Raw genomic sequence first — 13,478 nt, 5'->3', positions numbered from 1 at the left:
GTATTTAGGTTTTAAGAAGTTGAAATAAAGCAAATAATGCTATAAATGTGTGAGGATGTGGCACAAATGGGGAAGGTGGTGCCAGGTGACTAAAGTCTGGGAAGCCCGGCTCAGGACCACACTGCCCCCTTGTATTTTAGTTAACAAGCTGCTCTCCCTCCAGGCCCCTCCCTGGCTGCCTTTCTTCTGGACCTGGGAGAGTTGGTGAAGAACCATTAGGGAAGTGATCTTTTTAATTGAAAAGAGCTGGAGACGCACTGGGAGGTCACTGGGTGAAGGGGTTTGAGAGCCCCTGAAATGGATCCATGCTCTCCTGGGCATTCCGCGGCACAGCTTCCCCCAACCCCAAACCCACTCCCTTGGCCACTCTCCCGGGGAGCACAGGGCCCCCTTTCTTACTCCTTAGCCAACTAAGCAGCTGAGGGAAGCTGGACACTGCCTGTCCTTGGGGCTGAAAGTCTGGGTTGGAAATTATAGAAGGGCCTTAAGGGGTGGAAGCTAGCCATGGCCTGAGAGCTAAACAATGACCTCAGACAAGCTTTGCTATCTCTCCAAAGACCCAGGGAGGCAGAAAGCTGTGCAACTGGGAGGTGAGAGGGTTAAAAGAGACAGTTGTAGCAGGAGGCATCCCTTCTGCCTTTCCCTTGCCTCTGATAAGAAATTCTGAGATGTTCTAAATGAATTTACAGCTGCTGGAGAGTGAGAGGGAGAGGCAGAGCTGTTAGTGTGCTATTGGCTGCTGACCAGCTAACAGAAGACTTCTCACATCCCTGCTTTTCCTGTTGGACTTCAGATTAATTTCTAGGTGGCTATTTCTACGGATTATCTTAGCCAGGCACCACCTCACTCCAGGAGCCCCCGCTTGTTTACACAAGGGCATTCCGGACTTCTGCCCCCGCCAGTCCACGGGAGCGGACATTTCTTTATGCAACTCTGTTATCCCAGCGCTGGCCCCCTATACTTTCCCTCACCCCTTTGCTTAGAGCTTGTAAATTCTTTCAGATGACCTCTTTCTTCTCCCTTCCTCCTACTTGACGTATAAAAATGCTTACAAAATTCTGGGATGGTGGATGTGCCGTCTTTTCTCCCTAGTCATGCTGCTCGTAGTTTAGACTCCATGTGACAAGACCAGTCTTTTGGTTGGCATTTATGGCTCAATGAAAGCTTGCTTACAAAAAGACTCTCAGCCACGGGAGTTAAACATTTTCAGTTTCACACTTCCGTCTCTAGGTACAATGTCACTCACTGAGATGAGTGACGGAGCCCGTCCTCTGGGATGGACACTGTGCAAATGCTAGGGACACAATGGACGGGAGAAGGTGTTGCTTCTCCCCTCAGGAAACTCCCAGTGCAGTGAGGAAGACAGATGAGCAGTTATGGAGCTTCTAGGGGAGTTACCTAATCCAGACCTTGGGAGCCGGAGAAGCTTTCCAAAGAAAGGGGTGTCTGGGCGGGGAGCTGAAGGAGGGTAGGAGTGAGCAGCTTAAATCCACAGGGAAACGTCCCAGGTACGGAGAACAAAGGCAGCTGGAAGTTCAAGAGATCCTGGTCTGATAAGGCAATTACAAGTGCGTCTGTTTATTAGAATGTGTTGGTGGGGGTGGGGGTGGCGGTGGCGATGGGGAGGCGAGGGATGGGGGATTAGGAGGAAGGAGCTTGGCGGGTATCCTGTGGGAATGCAGTGTTTAGGCAGGGGAGGGACATAATCAGATATACATTCAAGAGACACTTTATACTACCCCGGAGGTAACTCTCCAATTTGTCCCCATATTTCTATCCTCACTGTCATTCCCTGGACCCCTGCAATAGCAAGCTCTCCCTCTGGAATCTCCCAGCATGCTGTGCGTCTGCTCCAGGGGAATCAATCTTCCTTCCTCTCTCCCTTCCTTGCTTCCTTCCTTCCCCATTGTCCCTCTCTCTTTCTTCTTCCTCTTCCTTGTCCTCCTTTTGTCCTTTTCCTTCTCTCTCAGCTTTATTGACATATATAATAATTCACATACCATATGTAATGGACTGAATTGCGTCCCACCAAATTAATATGTTAAAATCCTAAGAATTCCATCGTATTTGAAGATAGGGTCTTTAAAGATGTAATTAAGTTCAAATGAGGTCCATTAGGGTAGGTCCTAATGCCGTATGACTCAAGTCCTTACAAGAAGAGGAAATCTGGACACAGACACTCACAGAGGAAAGACCATTAGAAGATATAGGGAAAAGATGGCTATTTACAAGCCAAGGAGAGAGGCCTCAGAAGAAACCAATCCTGATGACACCTGGATCTCAGACATCCAGTCTCCAGAATTGTGTGAAAATAAATTTCTGTTGTTTAAGCCACCCAGTCTGTGCTACTTTGTTATAGCAGCCCTAGTAAACTAATATACAACACAATTCACCCATTTAAGGTGTACCATTCGATGGTTTTTAGCATATCCACAGAGCTGCGCAACCAGCACAATTAATTTGAGAATATTTTCATCACCCCCAAAAGAAACCCATGTCCATTAGCAGTAATTCCCTAATTCCCCTAGGACCACCCCCTGCCCCACCCAGCCCTAGGCAACTTTCTGGTTCCATGAATTTACTGATTCTGGACATTTCCTATCAATGATTTCATGCGATATATGGTCTTGAGTGACTGCTTCTTTCCCGTAGCACACTGTTCCCAGGATTTGGGTGGGCTCTTTTCTATAGTGTCTCTTAGCTATGTGTGCATGTGCCTTTTCTCACCCACAGTCACCCGTCTCGCAAGGGCACAATTCATGTCTGATCTATGCCTTTATTGCCCACAGCACACGTCTGGCATATAATGAATTCATTTTTCTGTGAAATCATTTTTAATGTGACTAAAAGGGAGGGGGAAAAGCACATTAAAAAAAAACAACGAATGTATAGACCTTAGGAAAGACTATATTGCATGACCATCCAGTAGTTAAACACCAAATCAAGTTCCAGTTAACACTAATATTCATTAGTGTAAATGTCTTAACAAATAATTGTACTTAATTCCTTAAACTTTCTTATCTTTGTACTAAGACTATTTTTTTTTTGTAATTGCAATAAAGCAAACATAGAATTCCTACAGTGAGTTGTTGATAATGGGAAAATCATCACCAGCACACAAATGCAGGCTTAGTGTGAGGCCCAAGGGCTGTATGGGTGACCAGACAGACAAAGGTCCTGGCTCATGTGGCAATTAGATTCTGGGGAGAGGGAGCTAGAGAACAAGCCCTCAAATAAACACACAAGAGGATTTTATCTTGTGATAAGTGATGTACAGAAAATACCCCAGGGGGTACAGCAGAGTGACTGGAGATTGGGGTGGGATGGGTAATAAATCTGAGATTAGGAGGTTACTGAAGCCTTCTCTCAGGAATTAGTTGAGCTGAGATCAGACAGATGGGGGGTAGCTTGTCTTTGAAGGCCTGGGGCTGGAGCATTCCAGGCAGGGGAACAACAAGGGCCGGGTCCTTAAGGTAGGAGAACAATGACCATGCCTGAGGGAGAGAAGGCCCGTTAATGGAGGAGGGGCGGAGTTGGAGATCTGTCTCGGGACCAAGGTCCAAGATGGGTGGCGGCTATAATTCAACATGGCCCTTGGGTGCCCCTCACTGTTCCATTTCTGGAAAGAAATTCTGTCTTCTTCCATGCTGCACGTGAAAGGGCTGAGCCCGGCTTCTAAGAGAGATAGCAGGATAGACTCGGGGCTGCCATCCTGAGGAATCACAAGGCTAGGCCAGCAAACCCGAGAATCTGAGTGGGGGAACTCAAGGGAGGGATTCAAGAGTAAGGAGCAAGGGAGAGACTATTTAGAACTGAAGCCTGATAGCTGGGGCCAAATCACATAGGGCGTTGAGGGCCAAGAGAAAGAAATTCGGATTTTGTTTTAATGGAGTAGGAAGCATGAAGGGTGCATCAATTAAAACTAAGTTTGGCTGCATATGATAGAAACCCCCCAAACAATACTGGCTTAAACAAGATAAAAATTATTTCTCTCTCAGGCAAAATTCCAGGGTTGATATGGCAGTTCCTTGGTCATCAGGCCCTGGGCTCTTTCTGTCCCATCACCTTAGCCAATGGCTTCCATCCTCAAGGTCACTCTGTGATCCAATATGGCCGTGGCGCTCCCGCCATTGTGTCTGTTTTCCAGGCAGCAGGAAGAGGAAGGGGAAAGGCAAAAGAGAGGGACCTCCCAGCTGAGTCAGATTCCTGAAAAGATCCATCTCAGAAGCTCCTCGCATCTCACTGGCTAGAAAATGGATATTGGAGAATAGAATTCTGCATGGGTTTTAAGCAGGGCAGGGACACAAAGTGATTTGCATTTAAAAGAGTTAGTCTAGCTGCTATGTGAAGAGTGGGCAGTAGTGGGGCAAGAATGGAAAGACTATCAGAGAGGGCGTTACAGACTTGGTTCCTCTTCAGTTGTACAAATTAGCCATGTGACCTTGAACAAGTCTTTCCCTCTGCCGGGCCTGAGTTACCTCGTTTTGCTAATATACTAGAGGTGGTTACTTATGGGCCTGGCAGTTCTCAGAGCTGGTTCCGGGCCCTGGAAAAGCCCTTCCATGGCGTGGACCCACAGCCCGTGGTGCCCAGAACGTGGAGGGAAGATTTCAGACATCAACACACCTCTGAGGGAACCTGGCATCTCTAGTTCCCAAAGTACTTACCAGTGGCTCTCCCATTCTCTATCTCCTTGACCCCACATCTCTGAGAAGACACCAGCCTTCAGGCCTGGGTGCTCGGGCTTCTGAAGGAGAAAGAAGGCCCATCCCTGGCTCCTGTTTGGCCCTTCCACCTGCCCCTGCGCTGTTTCCTCCTCCATCTGTCTCCTCAGTGTTTGTCCCTTCTCTGTGTCCTCCTTCAGATGTGAACCATTCTTGGTCCCTGCCCTCAAGGGTCTTCCATCAGAATCATGCTTTCTCTGCTTTTGCTACCCTCGAGGTTGTCTTTCTTTGGTGGTTTTTTCTTCTCTCATAGTCTCTCTTTGCCTTACCCTCTGTGTTTGATTCTCTATTTTAAAAGCATAGAATAACAGGTGATTATATGCTCATAAGAAATTCAATACAGAAGTATAAAGAAGTGAATGTAAAGGTCCCCTTCACCTCTGTTTTCCACTCTAATCCATTCCCTCTCCAGAGGCTGCCACTATTTATGGGTTTGCATGTACATGGCTCACCCTGGTCTCTGCTTCGAACCCCTTCTCTCTCTCTGGGTTTAACTGGGTCTCAGTCCCACTGCCTTCACCTCTTTTTGTTTGTCTGTGTCTCTTTTCCTGCACCGCTCTCATTGTCTGTCTATCCTTTCCCTTTCTCTGTCTCTGCCTCTCGTGTGCTCACTTATCTTCTTCTGTCTCTCATCAAAATACAGTTTTTTAAAGCTTGAAAACACAATTCTCATACAAATAAAAAATGAGTGTATGTCAACAATTTATTTACCCCGTGAGGAAATGAGCAGAATGATAAAACTGATCCAAAGAGGATTCAGAGAGAGAGAGTATGTACCTATAGGCACTGAAAGAACGCTAGAAAAAGACTGGTAGGTCAAATACAAAACTGGCTAAATGTCCTACAAGGCATTAAAACTGTAACCTGTAGGGCCCTTCTTGAACTGGATAGAAATCTGTGAGTTAACCTGTGACTTCAGAATCAGAGCCCTAATCAGTAGTAAGTAGCAAGTCAAACAAGAACAAGAATACATCCCCTGGAGGAGGATAACCCTTAGGCCAGCTCCCATCCCAGGCTGACATCAGAGGACAGGCATTCGCTCTATTGTCCTCTTGCTAAGATTTGGGTGAGTTTTCTCCACGTTTGTTTCTCTGTGTCTGTCTCTTCCTCTCACAATCTCCTCGCCTGTGTCTCTCTCTTGATCATGACAGACTGTCACCGTCTCTTTCTCTCTTCCTCTGTCTGAATCTGTCTCTCTTTCTTCCTTTGATTCTGTCTGTCCCTTTGTCTTGATTTCACAAATGTATTTTAGTACCTTTACCTGGGAGTCAACCAGGTAACAGGACCTGGGCCAGGAACTGTGAGCAAAGGACAGAGCCAAATCCGACAGGCCCTTGCCATTCTGTCTATCTTTCTTTCCAGAACTGGAAGGAATTCAAATGGAAATTCTGAGCACTTGGAGGAGAGGAGCTGAGGGTGTGGGACGTGGCAGGGGAAGGGAGGGCGGGCCAGCTGCAGTGGGCTGTAGCAAACTCCCTCCCGGCTTCAGATGGCTGGGGCGGAGATGATTTCACACCACAAAAATGTCGGAATCAGGAGAATAATCCAACCTGTGATGGCGCTGGGAAGTGGGCAGCTTAGTGGAGGAGGGGAGGAGTTAGAGATCTGTGTTGGGACCAGAGACCAAGATGGGTGGCTGCCGATGGTGCGTCATGACTCTTGGGTATTTCTCACTGTTCTGGGATTTCTGGAAAGAAATTCTTTCTTCTTCCATGTTGCAAGCGAAAGGACTGAGCCCGGCTTCTAGAGAGATAGCAGGATAGACTCGGGGCTGCCATCCTGAGGAATCACAAGGCTAGGCCAGCAAACCCGAGAATCTGAGTGGGGGACCCAAGGGAGGTAGAAAAGCAGGAGACAGAAGAGAAAGAGAAGAGGAAACACTGAATTTGAAGGCTGCTAGGCCTTTAAGTTAGATGACTTAGTGATTTTCAAATGTTTTATGAGCTACAGAACCTTTGCTTTCCACAAGAGACCATGTGAAAATAGCCACACAGCTGCCTCAGTGGGCCCTAGGGGGAAACTGAGCCCCCTCATCTTGCTCCTTGTCACCAGCTGTTTGGAAACTATGACCTAAGCCAACATCCTCATCTTACACACGAGCAAGCTGGGGAGCAGAGACAGGGATGACTTGCCTACATCACTTACAGAAGGGCTGAGAAAACCTGGTCTCCTGAGTCCTCCAGCGCTTTCTTGCAAAGGATGGGAAGGACGGAAAGGGTAGGGGTCTAGGCAAAGAAAGATCGAAAGACACATGAGAAGATGGAGGAGAAGAGGAACAGATTAGGAAAGAGAGAGAAGCAAGGGCCTGGGTCTCTTTCAAGTTATCCAAACCTGACAGTTGGACATTGGCCTCTCTTTCGGGAGAATGGAGAAGAGGGAATGTCAGTGCCTGTAGAGAAAGATGAATCCAGCTTCTATCAGTGAAGGTACCGAACTGGTAGCTCAAGGGGAGATTTTTCTGGCAGATGGGTTTTGCTTGGAGAGGGATCTGAAAGCCTCAGGGTGGGAGCCCCGCTCCAGGGGCTGGTATAGGCCCTACTGGTCCTGTATTGTCTTATTGCTAAGGGGCTGCTCGCACCTGTCTCCTGCTGTACCTGTCGAGGCTGCGTTTGCTTCCCTGGTTTCTCTTGCAGGGATGTAGCAGGCCGCTGGAGGAAGCCCCTTTCTGCTGCCTGGGGGAGGAAGTAGGGACTACCTACGGGCTGCCTGCCCAGGCCGAGCACACTGCACACACCCTCCAGGACGCACACATGGCTCCCGGAACCCTCCCCTTTCCCACGGCACCTGGGACAATTTGGAGTTTGTGATACTGTGTCCTCGAACAGATCACCCTCTCCGGGGCGCATTTTTATTTCGCTAGCAAAGCCCGCGGGCTGAAAATAAATTTGCGCGTTTCAAAAAATTTTTTTTTCTTTAAGTGGCGAAACCATTTTAAGTAATGAAATTTTTAGCAAAAGCCCAAGATATCTGACAAATAAAAACCGTTCTGCTCTCGTGGAAGGAGGGGTGGGCTGTGGGCCTGGAGACCTGTCCCCTTGGCTTTCCTTCCGCCCCCATAAGGGTCTTGCATGGAACTCCTAGAACTCCGAAAAAGCAGTTTGCAAATGCCTGACACGGAGAATCCCAAAGATTCGTTGCAAGAAGCCCCTGTCTGAGGGAAGGAACAGGAGCCAGGAGTGGGGAGACATGACATATTGGGGCAGTGTTAGATCCGCCTGAGAAGAGGGCAGTGAGGCCTGCCTGTCCAGGAAATGGCGCAGAAAGAGACTTGGGATGGAGGAGGGAGTAGGGGCTCAGCTGCTTAATCCAGATCCCCCTTTTTGTCCCCCCTCTACAGCAGCCCTGGGACCCAGAGCTGGGAGCCTCCAGGCTGCCTCCCAGGTCGGCTAAGCACAGCGCCAGTTGCCACGTTGCTGGGCGGGCGGGCCATCATTATTCCTATTTCCACAGCTGCTAAAACTCAAGAGAGGGTTGGTTTGTGGGCCACGTCAGGAAACATGTAAGAGCTGCCACGTTGTAGGGTTGGGTTATTGGGCTTTCCCCTCCTTTAGAAAAGATATCCAGGCATGTGGGGTTTCAGAAGAAAATTGGTGCCTGCGTGTGAGTGTTCCCTGGACCTGGACCAGCAGTTGCAAATTACAGAGCTGGGAGGAGACAGAACCAATCCATTGCCGAGCTCCTCCAACCTGCCCATGGCTGTGGAAAGACAACAGCTCAGGCCAGAGGGAGCCCTGTACCTTCAGTCAGGGATGCAGAACCCCAGAGAAAGGCTAAATGGCTATGAAACTATAATACAAATCTTCAACATTTAGAGAGTGGTTGTCCACATTGCAGCTGAAGAGAAGGCGTTTGCTCAGTGTGCTTTAAGAGAAAGAGCAATAGGCCAAAGAATTCGTTATCTTGGGTCAAGTCCCAGCTCTGCCATTAACTGCCCCGGTGACCCAGGACAAGTCACTTCACCTTCCCGGACTTCAGTTTCTTTTAAGACAAGGGTGTTGGATCAAATCAACATTTCCCAAAGAGTTCTTCATGGAACACCTGCTCTGTGGGATGGATGCACTCAGAAGTTCATGAAAAAAGAGGGCTCTGTAACGGTTCAACAGAGTCGAACAGGTTTCTCTCCTGCAGAACTTCCCAGAGCCTTGGACGTTCTAACATGCCTGAGGAATATGCACGAGGAAGGCGACGAATGCCACATTATCCAAATCACTTGAACCCAGGGGCCCCATTTTTCTCTGAAGACTAATATTCGGTGCAACCCACTTTAGAAAATGGTGAATGACTTAATGATCAAATGAGAAGACAGCAAACATTTAGTGACAGCTCATGTCACAATACGCAACAGTGGGTCAAATGCCTTACACATATGATCTCACTTCATCCTCTCAAGAACTTCAGGTGGGAGGTGCCACTTTACACTTGAGGAAACTGAGGCTGGAAGTTAAATAAGATGCCCTAAGTTTCCCAGAGTTAAATAACTCGCTGCAGGACCTACGCCCAGAGCTCTGACTCCAAACCTGACCCTTCGTGTTCACTGTTTAAAACCCAGGCTTACTTGAGTCTCACACTGACTTTATACTCAGGAGAATCATGCTCATTCTACAGGTAAGGAAACTGAGGTGGAGAGGAGAGGTGAGCTGCTCAAGGACAGACTACAGGCAGGGCCTGAGCGCACAGGCCCTGCAAAGGGCTGAACCCAACTCAGAACTCAGATGAACGCTTCACTTTGGGTAGGTTTTTGTCATCATGACAAAGTGCAGCCATCACGTTGTAAACCATTTGTTACCTCAGTGCAGAAGGGGACTGTGTGAGGAGCTGCCTTGGCAAACTCTCACGGGAACCCCGATGGAGGCAGCTGATACAGTGGGAAGAGTCTTGGACCAAATGATGAGTTGAGAGTTTTCATTTCAGCTCTCCATGGGCCAGCTGGATGACCTTGGGCAAGTTCCCGAGGGACACTGTCTAGTTAAGGCCAAAATGTGCTTAGTGAATCCTGACTTTTCTGCTTTATAGACTAACTGTGCCACTCAATAAGATTACGGGTATAAAAGTCCTTTGTGAACTGTAAAGAGCTGAGGGAAAAATCTGAAGCTGCTCAGTGGGAGTGTTGCGAGTGGGGAGGGGTGCTGCAGTGAAATTTCATCCTCCTCTTATTGGGCTTTGCCCTGGTCAGTGGCCACTCTGCCCAGGGGACCAAGGGCCAGATGACAATGGGGTCTTTGTGACCTTCAGCCAATGGGAGGGCCTGCCTGGGGAAAGATACAGTAACAAGACGACAGGCTGAGTCAGTCTCTATGCACCCGGGCCTTCTTGGCTTGGCAGCCTTGACTTTGAGCCAAAAACACAAAAGGTGCATTTCAGAGTTTTGATACATAATCTTCACCCCAAAGGGATCAGCCAGTCTGATCCTTGCCTCCAGAGACTTGGGGCAGCCAGAGCTGGCTTCAGCCTGGGCCTGGAGTTGGGAGACCAGGGCTCCAGGCCTAGCTGTCCACACTGTGACCTTGGGCTCTGTGATCCTCAATTTTCCAGCCATACATGAATGGTGTAGGATTGGGGAGGGCCTAAGGGCCCTATCAACCCTACGCTTAGAAAGAATAGGAGAGATTTAGCCTGAGCTTGAAGGTTGGATGGGTTTGGGGCAGATGGCTGAAGGAAGCAGCCTCACCAAGAGTGTGCCATAGGCAGAGATATGTACGAGGAAGTGATGGAGAGTGGGGGCGGGGGTCTGGAGTTGAGCTACCTGTGTGGATTCCTCGCTTTACCACTCTGGAACTTTGAGCAAGTTATTTAGTTCTATGAACCTTTGCATCCTCGTCTTAAAAACAGGAATGGTAATTGTAGCTGCTTATAGCAGACCAAAAAAAAAAAAAAAAAGTCATCCCCAAAATGTCCATGTTCCAATCCCTATAACTATTAGGTTGGTGCAAAAGTCATTGCAGTTTTTGCAATTATTTTTAACCTCTTAAACTGCACTTACTGTTGCATCAAACTAATAACTGTAAATATGCTACCATTCAGGGCAAAGGAGACTGTAGATTAAGTTAAGAATTCTGAGGTGGGAAGATTATCCTAGATTACACACATGGGTGGGCCCAGTATAATCACAGGAGCATAAGAGGGAGTCAAGAGGGTGAAAGCGAAGAAGGAAATGTGATGAGGGAAGACGAGGTCCGAGTGACACGCTTACAAGATGGAGGATGGCCACGAGCCAGGGAACGCAGATGGCCTCCAGCGGCTGAAACAGGCAAGGGAACAGATTCTTCCCTCAAGCTTCCAGAGGGAACACAACCCTGCCGACATCTTGATTTTAGGACTTCTAACCTACAGGACTAAAGTAATAAATGTGTGTTTTAAATCACCAAGTTTGTGCTAATTTATTATAGCAGTAACGGGAAATGTTACCTAAGTGTGTGTATTAAGTGAAGATGAAATGGATAATGGACATAATAGGTGTTGCCCAGTGTCTGCTCAGTAATACTGGATTATCATTCCCTCTTCCCAGCTTAGTCATAATTGTTCTGACAGGACCTAGTCGCCTACAGGCCCTCCAGTCCCCACATGCCAAATTCGTCAAGATTTCTGGCCTGGAGAGCTGAACCACTGAGCTCCTGACACTGTTTCTGATGTAAGGCCTGAGGGGATGATTCTTGGCACTGCTCCGATTTAACTTTCTGCTTGGTTGCTTTCCTCCTCGCCAGATGCCGAATCAGCAAAACCTCCCTGGTCTCTTTCCAGACTTCAGACCTCTTTCTCCCTGTCCAGGTATTCCTGCTTCTACGTGGGAACACTGGCGGCCTACCTGGCCCCAGCCGGGCTCCCAGAGATGGCCCGTTGGGTGGTTCAGGTGACAGACTGTGGAGTTACTGAGCAGAAAGACATGCAGGTTGTCAGGGAGGATGAGACTCTGCCTCTGAGCCGGGGGTCAGGAGACCTGGTTTTGAGCCCCAGCTCTACTGGGTCTCCGTTTCTCCATACGTATAATATAGGTTCTCAGCCCTACCCTGATTCCCTCAGAGGACTGCTCTGTCCTGACACAGCACACGAGGAAGTACTGTGGAATGGCCAAAGGGAGGTCAAAACGGTAGAAATAAAGGAGGAGGAGGAAAGGCAGAGGAGAAACAGGAGGAGTGGTCTCCTTTCCGAGGTCAAAGTCATCCTTGCTCCAGAGGCTCCTGTTCTCCCGGGGAGCTCTTACTCCTCGATAGAAAACCTACCAAGCTTTCCTCTAACGGATCCTGGCCAGGGGGTCCCCACAGAGGCCTGGGCGTAGCTCCCAGGTGAGACCTCCGTCCTAGAGCTTTCCAATTCCTGAACTGAAGGCCACAGGGAAACTCCAGTCAAACACTGGGAATCGTTCCATCGGCTCATTGTCATGAGAATCATTATCTTAGTTCACGAAGACGTGCACTAAGTTTCAGTTTAGTCCCCATGATTCCTGAGAGCTATAGCAACCAATCCTATACAAATATTCATCTGTCTAGATGGCAAAACAGGTCTCCGAGGACTGTGCCAGCACCTGTACTGCACAATTGAGGCAGAGCATCAGCCCTTGGCTTTCAGACGGGGGGAGGCCTGGGGGTCATCTGGAGCAGACCCTATCTTGGATTCCTGACTAGTTTCTTTGAGAAGCTGAAGGAAGCCATGGGCCTTCTCTGCAGAAAGAACGAACAGACGCCCAAACTTTTACACCCAGTTTCTGCAGGTTTGTGGCTTTCTGGAAGAACATAGTTGGGCACTATCCCAGGCTGGAACCCTATTAGAAAACAACGTTCTCAGTGACTGAGAGCCAACTTTGTGCTGGCCACTGTTCTAGACACTCAGAGCGCTGCAGGGAACAAGACACGTGAAGGCCCCACTCTCAAGAAGTCTAGTGGGGGGGACAAACAGTTTCTGATCATAAGTACTAGGAAGGAAATAAAACAGTAGAAGGTGTCGAACGTTGTTTGGAAGAGAGGCAAGGAGACTGATTTAAGTTGGGTGGTCAGGGAGGCCCCCTTTTAGGAGATGACAATAGGACAGAGACGTGAAGGATGAGAAAACCGCAGGCACAGCAAAATCAGACGGAAGAGTGTCCTGCCAGAAGTAAGAGCAAGTGCAAAGGTCCTGGGGTGGGAATCGTGTTGGGCTTGTTGAGGAATTAAAAGGAAGCTGGAGTACAGTGGGCAAGAAGGAGCGGATGGATGGCCAGAGATGCAGAAGCCACGTCATGCAGAAGTTTATGAGAACGTTCTCTGCCTCCTCCCTTTCCATGTTATTCAAACCCAATCCACGTTTCCAGATCCACGCCGTCCACAAAGCCTTCTCTGACTGCTCCAACCTGGCATCCCCAGCACTCTGAGCCCCAGGGATAAGCCTCAGTATCTGTACCACTCATGTTTCCATAAGCTATCCGCTCAGCAAGCTCCAAAGCTCCTTGAGGACAAGGACCAGATACTAACTCTTATACTCTTGAGTGCTAAGCATGTAATAAATATTCAGCCAAGACCTGCTGCACAGAGAAGTTCATGTAGCACAAGCGCAAACCAAGTAGAATGTCTTGGTTCAAGCCCAGGTGATCTTGGGCAGGGGCTTATCCTCTTTGAGCCTCTTTCAATATGAGTAAAACGGGCATAGTAACAATATCTAAGTCAGGGGTTGCTGTGAAGATTAAGACCTCAGTAAACCTTGGCTCCTGTGACGTCTGTGATTGTCAATATCGTCAGTCACCATATCTGTTCTATACGGATGACACACATCCCCCCAGCTGGAAAG

General features: G+C 48.5%; 1 protein-coding gene across 1 annotated transcript in view; it reads right to left on the bottom strand.

Annotated features, from left to right (window-relative positions):
- Positions 1 to 13,478, bottom strand: part of SLC36A1 (solute carrier family 36 member 1) — a 217,532-nt gene that overhangs the window by 4,263 nt on the left and 199,791 nt on the right. The window lies entirely within an intron of this gene.

This window comes from Rhinolophus sinicus, linkage group LG10 (genome assembly GCF_036562045.2).
Source record: "Rhinolophus sinicus isolate RSC01 linkage group LG10, ASM3656204v1, whole genome shotgun sequence".
NCBI classification, from domain to species: domain Eukaryota; kingdom Metazoa; phylum Chordata; class Mammalia; order Chiroptera; family Rhinolophidae; genus Rhinolophus; species Rhinolophus sinicus.
Note: the sequence above shows the minus strand (reverse complement) of the source record. Positions and strands in the feature narration are given on the sequence as shown.